The 12858-nt window shown below is 40.1% G+C and overlaps 2 protein-coding genes across 5 annotated transcripts in view; one reads left to right on the forward strand and one right to left on the reverse strand.

The window, feature by feature from the left end:
• The window catches only part of LOC145935602 (uncharacterized), a 177090-nt gene that overhangs the window by 104096 nt on the left and 60136 nt on the right, over positions 1-12858 (reverse strand). The gene's annotated exons all lie outside the window — the stretch shown is intronic.
• 5-ht7 (5-hydroxytryptamine receptor 7) overlaps positions 3414-12858 on the forward strand; it is a 114392-nt gene continuing 104947 nt past the window's right edge. For all 4 annotated transcript variants that reach the window (XM_083037074.1, XM_083037081.1, XM_083037077.1 and 1 more), the window contains exon 1: positions 3414-4297. The gene's annotated coding sequence lies outside the window, so the exon portion shown is untranslated. The remainder of the gene's footprint in view (positions 4298-12858) is intronic.

Raw genomic sequence — 12858 nt, forward strand, 5'->3', positions numbered from 1 at the left:
GGCAGCTTTATTTCGCGTTTCGGATATTTCAGACTTTTAACGCGCAATATTGCGCGCCAATAAATTTTCAGAGAAAGCATCATTTAATCTTCGTTGCACTCATCTTTCCATCATTAAAGTTGGTTTATTGACGTTGAAAGATAAATGCTTGCCGATACAAAAGCCAGAGTATCGTGTACCCGGATTATCTTCGTGCATTAAATTTCGACGTAAAAAACTGACGAACGAACAGAGTCTAAGGGATTCGATCGATGCTAACTGTGAAGATCTTGCCGATATATCGCGACGGTAATTTCTGATTCTTCCGCCATTAATCTAACGAACGGTAATTCTTTTTTCGTGAAATCGACGACGTCGATTATATCCATTAATGTATGATAAATGGAACGTCGACATGCACTCTCTATATGAATGAGATAAATATGCCGCTTCTGCGGGAAAAAGAAATGTATGACAAATCGGTCCCGCCTTTTTCCCCTTTCACGTATTTCATCACATAAATATGGCATATTAAAATAGTGAAGTCAATATTAAAATAGTATATTGCAAAATAAAAGCTCCTAAAGTATGTGCAGTAAATGGGTACATTTCAAATGCAGCCTATTAAAAATCATTATTTACATAGTTTCGTTTAAATAAAACGTTACTGGAAAATTTAACTTTTTGTGAGGATCGTAAATAAAAATACAAAGTAAATGTTTACTTAAAATGCAATAATTAAAATTGTTAAATTCATATAATGAAGGAAAACATTATTTCAATCGATCATTTAAAATCTCTAACAAGCGAAATATTTGAGATATTTATTTTTAATTAGAGAGTGAATTCAACAGAGTATTTTAAAAATTGAATTTTAATTAATGTATAAATATAATGTAATTAATTAATTAATTAATTAATATTATAAATATAAATTATTTTACTTTTTTCACGTTATTTATAAATGGCAATCGAGGAAATAAACATTTTCTATTACGTAAATATTTATATTTCCAATATTTAAATTATTTCTTTTACCTTCGCTCCAATCGTATCATTATACTATACTATACTTTCGCATATCGTAGCGCGAGCTCGACTCGGGAGATGTTTCTCATTACGTAAGTATTATTCGCATGCTAATGGGAGCTCTCTAGCTCGTCAATCGAAATCCCCGCGCACGATCGAGTCAAGAGTCACTTCATTCTTGAATGCGATATATATATATCGCACAACACACAGTGGATTTCTGCTCCGCAATGATAACGAAAGCGCGACACAATGAGTATTCAGAGGTGAGAGAGTGCGCGAATAATTCGGCGTGGTGCGAACCACCTTTCGATTCTCCCAACACTTGTTGCTGCGAATTTCGAATGCCGAGATAATGTCTGTCCCCGAAAAATTGGACAGATGCATATGTACCTCCACGCTCTCATAAAATGTTCACGAGAAAGGGATTTAAATAATCTATAGCCACGCTTGGCGACGAGAAAACGGGCTTTATGAATAGTCGATATTAGAAAGCAAAGACTCTCCTTTTCTCTCTGTCTTCCTGACCGCGTTCGTATATACTTTTCTCGTACAATGATATTACGAGTATTTTCTACGTCGAAGTTACGTGTAACACATGATGGAGTATGTAATACGCGCATGCGCGTATAATAATTATAAGTTAAGATCAACTTGGCTCTCTCGCGTAATGTTCTCCCATCGATGAATGACGAATAGGCCGCGCGTAATTGAGATTCTCGATTTTCTGCCACGCACGTGAAGGATGAGACGTGAAGGCAAGGACTGTTTTCACGCGGATCTCGCGACGGATGAGCTGTTTTTAGCAACAATGGTGGCTTTATGCGACGAGAGAACGTAAAAGAGACAGCTCTCGTTCCTTTGCGGCTCTTGGTGCAAAGACTCCCGATTGATGAATTATTCTTTACTTGTCTCGCGAATCGAAGAGAGAAGGAGATAGACGATCCTCTCCTTTAAGGCGAGGGGCTTAAAGGGCGATCTTTAACGGATTCGTCCGGATTTGAGCAGCATCCCGCCGGTCTCTCTTCCGCTCGGATAATCGAAAGACTCTCGGCGGAGTAATCCGTCATCGTTTACCGAGTCAAGTATCCTCGGGGTATTTTATCTCGCATTATCGCAACGAAGCGTCGCGCCGAGGAACGACCTAAAAACTATTCCGAAAGATTTTTCCGAAAACTTCCCTCCTCCTCCACTTCCGTTCTTTATAACGCAATACTGGGGGATAGGATCACCTCGAATTACTTTCGCGTTAAAATTACGCTCGAGTCCCCGTTTAAACGTCCGTAAAAGGAGGCGACGATCGACGGCGCCTGCGAAATATCGCATCCGAGAGTTTGAATTACCTCTGAATCAATTGCCACTGTCGCGTTAAACTCGCAAGAGAGTGACGTGAATGCATGCAGCGTTTCAGTCAATCGCGATTAAAGTTTCAGGGAAAAAAGGAAAGGAAAAGAGAGCAGTCGCGTGATGGCTGAGGAAACGATTATGCGGGAAAAATATTTCCCAGTAAGTAATAAACATTTCTCGAAACGTTGATTTTATATGCATCTCTTTCTCAATTGTTCTCTTTCCCTCTTTTTTTCTCTCGCATAATGTTTTATAAATATTTTTAAAGGCGCGCGTTGCCTCTCTGATGTTTGCGCAACATAATATATTAATTATTTTAATTACTTTATTTTCAATATTTTAATCATTTTCGAATATTGTAAAAATATTTTGGAAATATTTCTCAAATGTTACTCTTAAATTTGTTCACAATTACAATCGCAATGATGCATACCTTAAGAATCACATATTTGAGAAGGTTACAGGTTATCAGATAATATCCTTGTAATAGCATCATGATACTTATTTCTTTTTCTTTCTACTATAGAAAAGCTCTTTTGCTAACCAGGAAAAATTGACCTTTCCCAAATATCATCTCGCGCGGCTCTCGCACCATTTCCCGTCAATAACGAAAAAGATCCGCGCTTTATCGAAAGATCCAGGGATAAGAATGCATTCTCATATGTATGAAGGCAGGGCATTTAGATTGTGGATATTTCCAAAGCGATATTTCAGAGATCGGAATATTCTTTCGGAGATCTTTCTCTCTCTCCTTATATAGATCCGGTCGACAATCACCGCGCTTCTCGACCGCCCACATCCGGCGGAAAATTCGCGGATTACGACCAGAAGAGAGACAGAGTTACCGGACACCGGAAACGCGTTCCACGCACGGAAGTGTAGGCGTAGAGCGTGCGTAAGCACGATTTCTCTATGTAAGGGCGTTACAATGTACGTTACGTCACACGTCCGCCGGTTTTCCGGATAGGATAGGGCAGTGTAATTTGGCGGCGCGGCGCCTGCGCCGCGCAAGGCGGGTCCAGGTCAACGGCAAGAACCCAGTCTAGTCGCACGACGAACGTTCAGCTGGCCTGGTTGCGTTGCGTCGCGACGCTCCACGAGTCGCTTCGCGAGTCCACGAGTGCCCCGCGTTTCTCTGCCTTCCTTTTTCTCTCCCTCTCCTCCCCTTCCTCTCTCTATCTTTCTCTCTCTATCTCGCGCGCGCGCTCTCGTTCTCTTTCTATCTGTTTACCCAACCACTTCTTCCCCTTCAACCACTCTTCCACCCTCAGCGAAAGCTCGCTATCCCGCCGACGGGAAATTCGAAGCAACAGGACGCGGTTGCGCGTCTTCCAAACGAGGAAGGAACGGAGAGGATCTCCCGCGAAATTTTTTTTTCGGCCCGCGTGAAAGGAAAAAGAAAAGTGACCGGAAGGAGAGAGACTGATCCGATGCTGTGTCAAAGGAACACGTTGTCCAAGTTTTTCGTATAGGAGGGTGCGCGAGAGAGGTAAATGCTGCGACGAAGAAGACGATATCCGCGACAAAACGATATTTCTCGATCCAGGATCGATTCGAGGCGGAGGGAGGCGCGCGCGCGAGATCGCGTTTGATTTCGATCGCCCTCAGCCAGTTCCTCAAGCGCCAGGAAGTTGTTAATCCGTTAACTCGTTAACTAACGGCTAGATAAGAGCGGACGAGCCGCGCGAGCAGCTATATAACGAAGCCCGGAGGGGGGAAAAAGATCGACGGGCTCTGCACGTAGTGCTGTGAAACTGTCTGGTGATGCGTGATCGAACAACTTGCCGAACGGAGGCTGCCGTTGCTGCTGACGCCACTTCCATCGTCGACGGTCCCGCGAGCGAGCTGGTACGAGGATCGTCGATCGATATCGACGGCGACGGGACGACGGATCCCGACTTGCCCGGCCTGTCGGGATATTCGCATGCGACGGCTTAAGCCGGTAGGTGATTCTTTCTTCTCCGTCTCTGTTTTTCTTTCTCATTTTCTGCGCCTCTCTAATGGGAAACTCGCACGCTGCTGCGAGAAAAGGGGAGAGAGTAAAAGCTTCCGAATGCAACGGCAGCGAAAAGGAAATTGGCTCGACCTCTCGCCAAGTCTCGAATAATGACTGATTAATTTTTTCGGCTTCTCTCGCGTATATCTCGTAGAGTAAACGAGTTGTTGGATTAAAATCGCCAACTGGACGTACAATTCTTATAGACGACTTTATACACCGTAACGAGAAAAACATCGTTGACGACAAACTTGAATGTATAGACACGATAGGAAAGGGAAGATATATACCTTCTCCTCGCAAAGATTCTACTTGAGTCTGGTCGAGGATGCGCGCATAATTATATCGCATTATAATATTTATATCAGAGAGCGAGTACAAGGACCGAGGTCACAGAGGCGGTTTATTGTAATGCTCATTGAAGAACGCGGAAATAATTGATTAAAGCCTTTTTAAAAGCTACTCCAACGCAAAGTCAAATCATATAGTCAATAGATTTGCGTACCAAAAATACTAATTATATTAGAGTATTATATGTACACGTATGTATGTATGTCACGAGTGTGCTCGGGAAAAAATAATGGCACAATAACAACCTTCTATTTTAACTTTAGATGAGCGTCTTTTCCGAGCAACTAGTAAAAGTATAGGAAAGAAGGAGTGTAGTTACAACAATAGTTTGCATAAAAATAGTTACTAGTTAGAGGAAATTGTACGATAAACTTAAATAAGATGAGATTTTTCGAAAAAAAAGGGAAAGAAAAATTTATTCAAGCTTTAAAATAAATATATGTTATAAATTTGATATTTTACATACTTTCGACTTATGTTGCACGAGGTATTTTCTTTTCACTTGTATTACATTTCCCGATCCATTCTATACATATTTTATCTCTTTTCATTCTATATCGCGTACAGCTCTCTTAATTTCCATTTAAATAATGCAGAATACAATTACATTTGTGCGAGCAACATTCACAAGCGCGAGATGTTGTTCCTGCGATCTCTTTCTCTAAATCCTCAGAGGATGCATCTTCGCAATCTCATTAACTGTATAAATTATCGAGCACAAATATATTATATATGTACATATATATATTACATATACATATATATATATACACAAGAATCAAGAGCACGATTCTTTTTTTTTTTTTTTTTCATTTATCAAGTCGTTAAGTCAATTAGTTGTGATATCGTCTATAAATTAGAAACACGCGAAAGGGAGAAAAATACCAGAATAACATCTATATACGTACATACATATATACGACGCCGAGAGTTATTAAGAAAAATATCCAAGAGGCTTCGAAAGAACTGCATTATCGCGCATTATTACATTTATCAAATGTTGCGCTTGTGTATGTGTCTGTATGTATGTGCGCATTCGGGAGAGTGATTTATTTCAAGTAAAGAATAGCAATTAGTCGTTTTTCCGTGCCCGGCGACAATCTTGTCGCAGCACGAAAGCTTCGAAACAAATGGAAATATCATGGTAATATCATGTGGCACTATTAATTATCGTTATACGTTGAGCAGTATACATGCGTCCCTCCCTATCAACTCGTATTCGCGAGGTATTAATGCGACCGCGACCTTTTTTTTTCCCTTCCTAATGTACAGGCGCTCTACTTCCGTGGCTGTTTTATTTCGACCTCGAGTGTGTCGAGTAGTTACGGAACGAAATTATTCCGAAGTAATGCGATCGTATATTTCAATCTGTGGAACGAATAATCTTTAACATCGTCTTTGGAATTTAATTCTCGCGAAAGACGATTTATTATTCAGAAATTTTAATTAGTAAATTATATATCTCGCGTGTGTCTGTGTGTGCTTTAAAAGGGCGCGATTATTAAAGTAAAAATCGCACTCCGGGCGAGTGATTTCCGATCTCGGATACTTCGAAGCGGCCACGTGAATTATTCAGTCGCTCCTGGAAGGAAGCCCAGCGGATAAAATAGCGATTACGAGAGAAGGGGTTAGAGAGGGAGGAAAAGAAAGAGGGAGAGAGAGTAAAAGCTCCGCGCTCTTCCTTACACAATGAGATTAACGGGATTTTTTATGAACGATAAAGGACGAAGATAGTCCGAAGAGGAGAATAGCACGCGGTCTGCTTTGCGATTATCGCGACATTTTTCATGGCAAAAAGTGAATCGAGCTACCAGTTGTTTCGTTAAAGGCACGCGACGCGATCGAGCTTCTCCTAAACCCTTCAGAAGAAAACTTGTGAAAGAAACCGCTTTGACACACGAATGAACTTTTAATAAATCCTTGAGACTCCGTGAGGCGAATGCAATATCGTCTCCTACCGGTTTTCGCGCATGTCACAATACCAAGCTTCAAAAAATCCGTGAAAAGAGAGAAAGAGAGAGAGAGAAACTTCTGGCGAAAATAAAAAATTTCCGCTATCGGATAAATACGTTCACACTACATCGGCCAACTTTCCGTTACACTTTTACGTCCAGGGACGCGATGGCCAGTATATATATATATCTACCATACAAGAGTCGATAAAGGAAAAAAGAGAAACGAATAGATAGGGAAGAGTCGTAGATCTCTCCAGGACGTCTGCGATACAAAAAACAGAGTTTACTCTTGACGTTGGTATACGAACTGAAACAAAAAGAGCCGAGAGAATTTCGCTGAATTTTAAAAATTTCTCACGAAAAACTCTCCCTCGCGGAAATCTCCGTTCCATACATATAAGCGCTATATATAAAAAAATATACGCTACTCTCCTATATATACGATAAGCTCGGTCCACGGCTCGAATAATGGATGCAATGTCCGGTTCGCGTTAGAGACGCAGCGCACGCTGGGTTGCATATTTCCTCCACATCCGTATGCATTTTTGCTTGTCTGCGTCCCGACGCTTGCTCTTTCCGGTAGACGGTGATAACTCCCGTTAGACACGACGCCGCTTCTTTCCATCCACCCCTAACTCTCCGGCTACCACCGCCGCGTTTTATGCATTTCTGCCTGTCTACCTGCCTCGCGGCATCGCTCTCACGGTCAACGGATACGTTCGTGTGCGTAAGATCTCTCTCCTCCATTGTTCACGGGAGCTCGGTGCATGCCGTAAATTACTAAACGTATTTCAATGTTGCTACCCGCGCGCAACATGTACACCCTCGCCGTCTATCAATGTGTATGTATAAATATATATATATATATATATATATATATATATATATCAGCAGCCTCGCAAATGCGCGTTTAAAATAGTATCTATATATATATGTATATATTGTACGTATAGAGATAATGGGAAATGTAACGTTTTCGAGAAAACGAAGAACGGAGCTATGGTCCTGCGCAAATTGCAAGATATACGGTGTATTATGAACAAGTAGTACAAGCTACGAAGCTTTATGAACGGATATACGGTGATATCTCATACGAATGACGGATTTACACGGCTTTGCAGAGAGAGAAAGAGATATATACGTAGCGATATCTCTCTAGTAATACGTTTGTAGAGTAAATAAAGGACTCTTTTTGCGAACAACTTAATTTCGAATTCGTCGAGAACGAGACGACGAGCTTAATTTTGCATTTTCTCCGATTGAAAATCGCAGCCTCGCAAATGCGCGTTTAAAATAGTATGGGTCATCGTATCGATGAACGATGTTATTGACAAGTCGACGATTAAAATAGCGTAGGCAGGCGCGAGTCGTCATTGCAGCCGTCAATTTTTTATCGACATATATATGAACGACTATAAACCCGCGCTCGGAGGAAAAAAATTGATAAATCAATCAAATAATATCCTCAACGCGAACGCGGAAACGCGTTTGTCGTGAGAGAGGGAGAGGAAGGGAGAGAAAGAGAGAGAATCGTCCTCGAGAACTCTGTTCTTGATTATCTTCGACTGATTGCGCGTCTTGAGACGACGGAGCAGTCGCTGCTCAAGAATGAATTGAAACCTAACGAAATTAGGACGGTCACGTCGCGAACTCCTTGCCATGACTGTACAGTTCTCCGAGGACCGTAAGGTATATATCCTATCCGTCATTCCATCAGTACAGCCCGTAAATTGAATATTAATACTCGAGTTTCGCTGGCTGCCTCTAGCTGTCCCCGAAGAGGAAGATAAGGGAATCGCGGAAAACTTTATCTCTTCGAAAGCACGCGAAATTTCTTCCGAAAGAATCTCCTCTCCGCGTCTACTCGAAAAAAAGGCATATTTATAAGATCCGCACGTGTGCGTTTAATTTTTATACGTCAAACTGTGAAATTTTTTTTACGATTTGGTACATTAACCTTTCGACGCGCGAATACGGGGTGAGTGCTGTATTAATATACCGAGATATATATTTTGTGTTATATTAATACACCGATACTCTTTTACGAGAATATTCTATTTTAATCGTACATATAGACGATGGAACAATTGTGTTACATTAACAAAGCGACTTGAATTGAAAGAGAGAGTTTCGATGTTGAAAGTTTATTAATAGCGAAATATTCGTAGCCATTTGCGAAATTCATTTAACGAACAAGTCGAGAAATGCAATCACATTGTTATTATTATTATCATCATTATTGTTATTACTATTTTACTTATTATTATCATCGGATACATACAATAATTATCTCGCGCGAAAATGTAAATGCTAGATTTCTTCGTAGAAAGATCTGATATCATACCGATACCGAGTTTTCATTAATAATATATAATGTTACATAATTAATAAAAATATAAAAACATATCTAATTAATTAATTAATACATAAATAATTAATATGCATAAATAATTAATTAATAAGAATCTTTATATATATATATTATATAAGTACGCACGTGTATCTCTGTCGGGTTGCATTAATTATTTCATCACGAGATAATAGAAGGAATTACATTTCCGTACGAAATCCTCTTTGTTACTTTGGCACATTTCTCGCAAGCATGATACGAATGCGCGATTTAATATTGCGACGGGGAATCCTTTTGAACGAGAAGCGCGAACCGCCTCAAAGGCATTCTTTCAAAATCTGCCGTTTAGGCAAGCTTAGGGTTTTTACCGATCTAAAATGCACTAATACAAAATTTACTCTCGTGGCACGCGACTTATTCGATGCATTTTCTCCGTTCCGACGTTGGTCCACTCTGTCATCATCCCTTTTACTCGAGGCAAACCACGAGGCTAACCGCTCTCTCTCGCGATCCCTATCGAATATTAATGTATCGATAGCTTCGCTGCGCTATGTCAAAATCGATTTCACGAAAGAGCCGCCGTTCTTTGCTTCATTTTGCCGAAGCTACGCGGGAGATAAAGTGGTTAAACATCCGGGCGATTTGCAATTTTATCGGCGGATGAATATCGTCGCGCGAGCGAAATCTTTTTCTTTTTTATCCCTTCCTCTATCCCTTTCCAATTCCCTCCGTCAGCTGGAAATATTGCAGTATTTGCATAAAGGTACACAATGCAGCGCATTGTTACTTTTTGCTCGGCATGACGCAATATAGTAATGTGCGTTTCGCGCACTTGGATGCGCAGATTCTTCGTCGCATGTTACGTAAATTAAATGTCGACGTTGATCTTGAAGCAAGGGATGCCCGTGGCTTTCGAGGAATAAAAAAATGTTCTCCTCAGCTAACCAGCCAGTGGCCCGAACGTGACATGCACCGCCATATCGAGCTGCAATTTTTCATCGAACAGACGAGGTAGATGGAATTCGAGGGTTGTGCATGAATATATTATGGAACGCACACGAGGGAAATATGCGCGCTGGTTTTTTACAAGGATATATAAGGGAAATGCAGGGCGGTAGTCGAGGTGATGATTTCATCCGCAAACGAACTTACTTATTCACGCGTAATTCCGAGTTGAAAACAGAAACGCTTTTCTCTAACGAAAATGCGATTGAAATTAAAACCGAGAGTATCATAAAATACATCGTTTATCGTAGATTAAATTATTTCTCTATTCCTTTCTTAACCCTTCAATTCCCACTGTCATTCATATAGGTGACACTTTTTTTTACATGACACCGCCCAATGTTATCTGTAAGTGACACCCTATTTTTTCTTTATGGTGCATAAAAACTTTCAAAAATTAAAAATTATTCCTCAATTTAATGTAAAAAATTTTCTAAGAAATTAAAACTTTTTATTCAAGCCATGGGAATTGAAGGATTAAGTCTCACTCCTATGTTTCTCCTATTTTGCACGTTTAATCTGTCAATTTAAGAGCAAACGTATCATCGCGTGAAACGTGACCTTTAAAATTGACGGTACTCTATGAACGAGCGTATTAATTCGTCCCCTTCCTTCGATGATTTCGCTCTCGATCTCTCGTGTCCGCGTGTTAACTGCGCCATTAGAGCGAACTCTATAAAGCTTCGGGTAAATTTTTTAATAAAATTAATTTTATACACGAGCCTGACCTCTTTTTGCTGAGGGAAAAAGGATATAAAAATCAGTGAAAAGATTACTTTTAATTGAACATTAATGTTAAGTACGTTTTACCTATCTTTGGGAGAGAAACTCTTTCCGCACGGTGTGTTTATTTCACGTTATATCGTGCCTATTTCTCTGTGATATTTAATAAATGGGACTAAATTCCATAAATATTCCAACGTTGCAGAGTCAGTCGTGAGGTCGGCGAATATTTTTGAATGTATTAATCGAATTTCTTTGGCGGGCATCGATCAAAGTTTCCAAAACCGATATTCTCGCACAGAAACGCGATCTGATTTGCATGATGGTTTCGCATTCATACAGCTGCAAGTTCGACAGCCGATGGTAGCCAAGCGATCTTTTTCGAGTGAAAACTCGTGTTCGTTTTCATGGCTTATTCAGTCAGTCAATTTTTTTTTATATATACCTGCGAGTCATACATGTCCGTTCGTTCGATATTTGCTTGTGACAGTATTTCCTAAATGTCAATTCCACATAAGTCAAATAACAAGGTTTCTTGTTTCGATTTAAGTTAATAATTTGAATCTAAATTGACTCTTTATCGCGTTATTATCTTAAATAATTAAATAATTCGCTGAATTATACGACGCGACAGATCCGTCGAGAACTCTTCGTTAAAATTTAAAGAGCTTCGAAGAGCTCGCACAAATGTATATACTCGGAATGGGAAAAACATTTTTTCTCGATGCTCCGATAATTTTCCGATTCGTTGATTTAAATACACACGGATTTTGGGCGTATATTCATATCCGGTATTTTCCGAGTAAATATTAAACCGGGTGACCGCGATATATTTCCGCGCGACGGGGATGACTCTCTTACCGTTTAATCTTTCTAGCAGGAGGAAGGGGAGAGGGAAAAGAGGGAGAGAAGAGAAATTACTGCAATTTACTGAGTTTAACAATCCAATCGCGCGCGAGAAAAAAAAAGAAGACAACAGAGTAACACAGGAAGTTGCCTTTTGTCCAACGGACGGGAACGGATGGAATCTCTCGTGCGCGCGCGAGCGATTCGATATCTTGAAGCGAGCTTTTTTCGCGAAGTAATTCCTTTCTCGCCGCGCTCCATTATACGTAATGCGGAGGCAATTCGCGGGGGTCATTTCCGTCGATCGGCTTATGAAAGAGCAATGGCCGTTAATCCAACCATTCAATGCCCGCTCGCGCGCGAACGATGGCAATTTTGTCGGAAGAAGGTTGTACAGGAGCTTTAATCTGTTTGTGCCCAAGAATTGATTTGTAGCGTTTTCGATATAGCGCGATAGCGCTTTTACCATCCGTATTACGGTTTTAGAGATAGATTGCTGTTTAACATTTATCGTCGCTTCGGATTTATTCTTCGACGATCGGAAGGTGGACCGATTAATCGGGTTTTATGCAATTTTGCGCGAATTAATTCTAATCGACTCTTCGCAGCTTAATAATTTTACGGCACGTTATCGTCTTCGATGAGCGAAAAGAAGTAGCTATTTTCCTTAGCGATGTCTTAATCGAGAAACGCTATCTCGTCCCCATCAGGTCGCGTTGGAGAGAAACGTCGCTACAGATCTTTTCTTTCCTGATGCATTTCAGACGGCATAGGACGTCTCTTCTGAGCCGTGTAATTAATTCGATTAGATGACGGTCGACCTTTAAAATGGGCCGCTTCAACTTCCGGGAGATTAATTAAATGTGAAACGAACAAACGAATTGTGGACCGTCCGCTGCGGGAGAAACTATAGAGACTATTCTCGATCGCGATTTGAAGTTACGAAAGAGAAGATTAAATTCGTAATAATAATTCTCTATGTATAGCAAACGCGCGATTTAATAATAAAATAATCGTAAACGAAATGTATCAATTCCGAATAATTATGCGATCTAATTTATAAAATAAATGACGCGAATCTTTAAGGAATTTTTTGCATAATACACATCGTTATATTCTTATTTCATCTACTTTTATTTATTTATTTATTTTTTTCATTCAATTTATTCAAGATAGACCAAAACGTTTAATTTTTCAACTAATAAATAGTATCTGAAATTATTTAAGAATTTTTTATTCGCGACTTTATTTCGAGTTTGACTATTTTAACTCTTTTT

Source organism: Prenolepis imparis, unplaced genomic scaffold (assembly GCF_030444845.1).
Source record: "Prenolepis imparis isolate NDT839.2.m4 unplaced genomic scaffold, iyPreImpa1.0 SCAF_1, whole genome shotgun sequence".
NCBI lineage: Eukaryota > Metazoa > Arthropoda > Insecta > Hymenoptera > Formicidae > Prenolepis > Prenolepis imparis.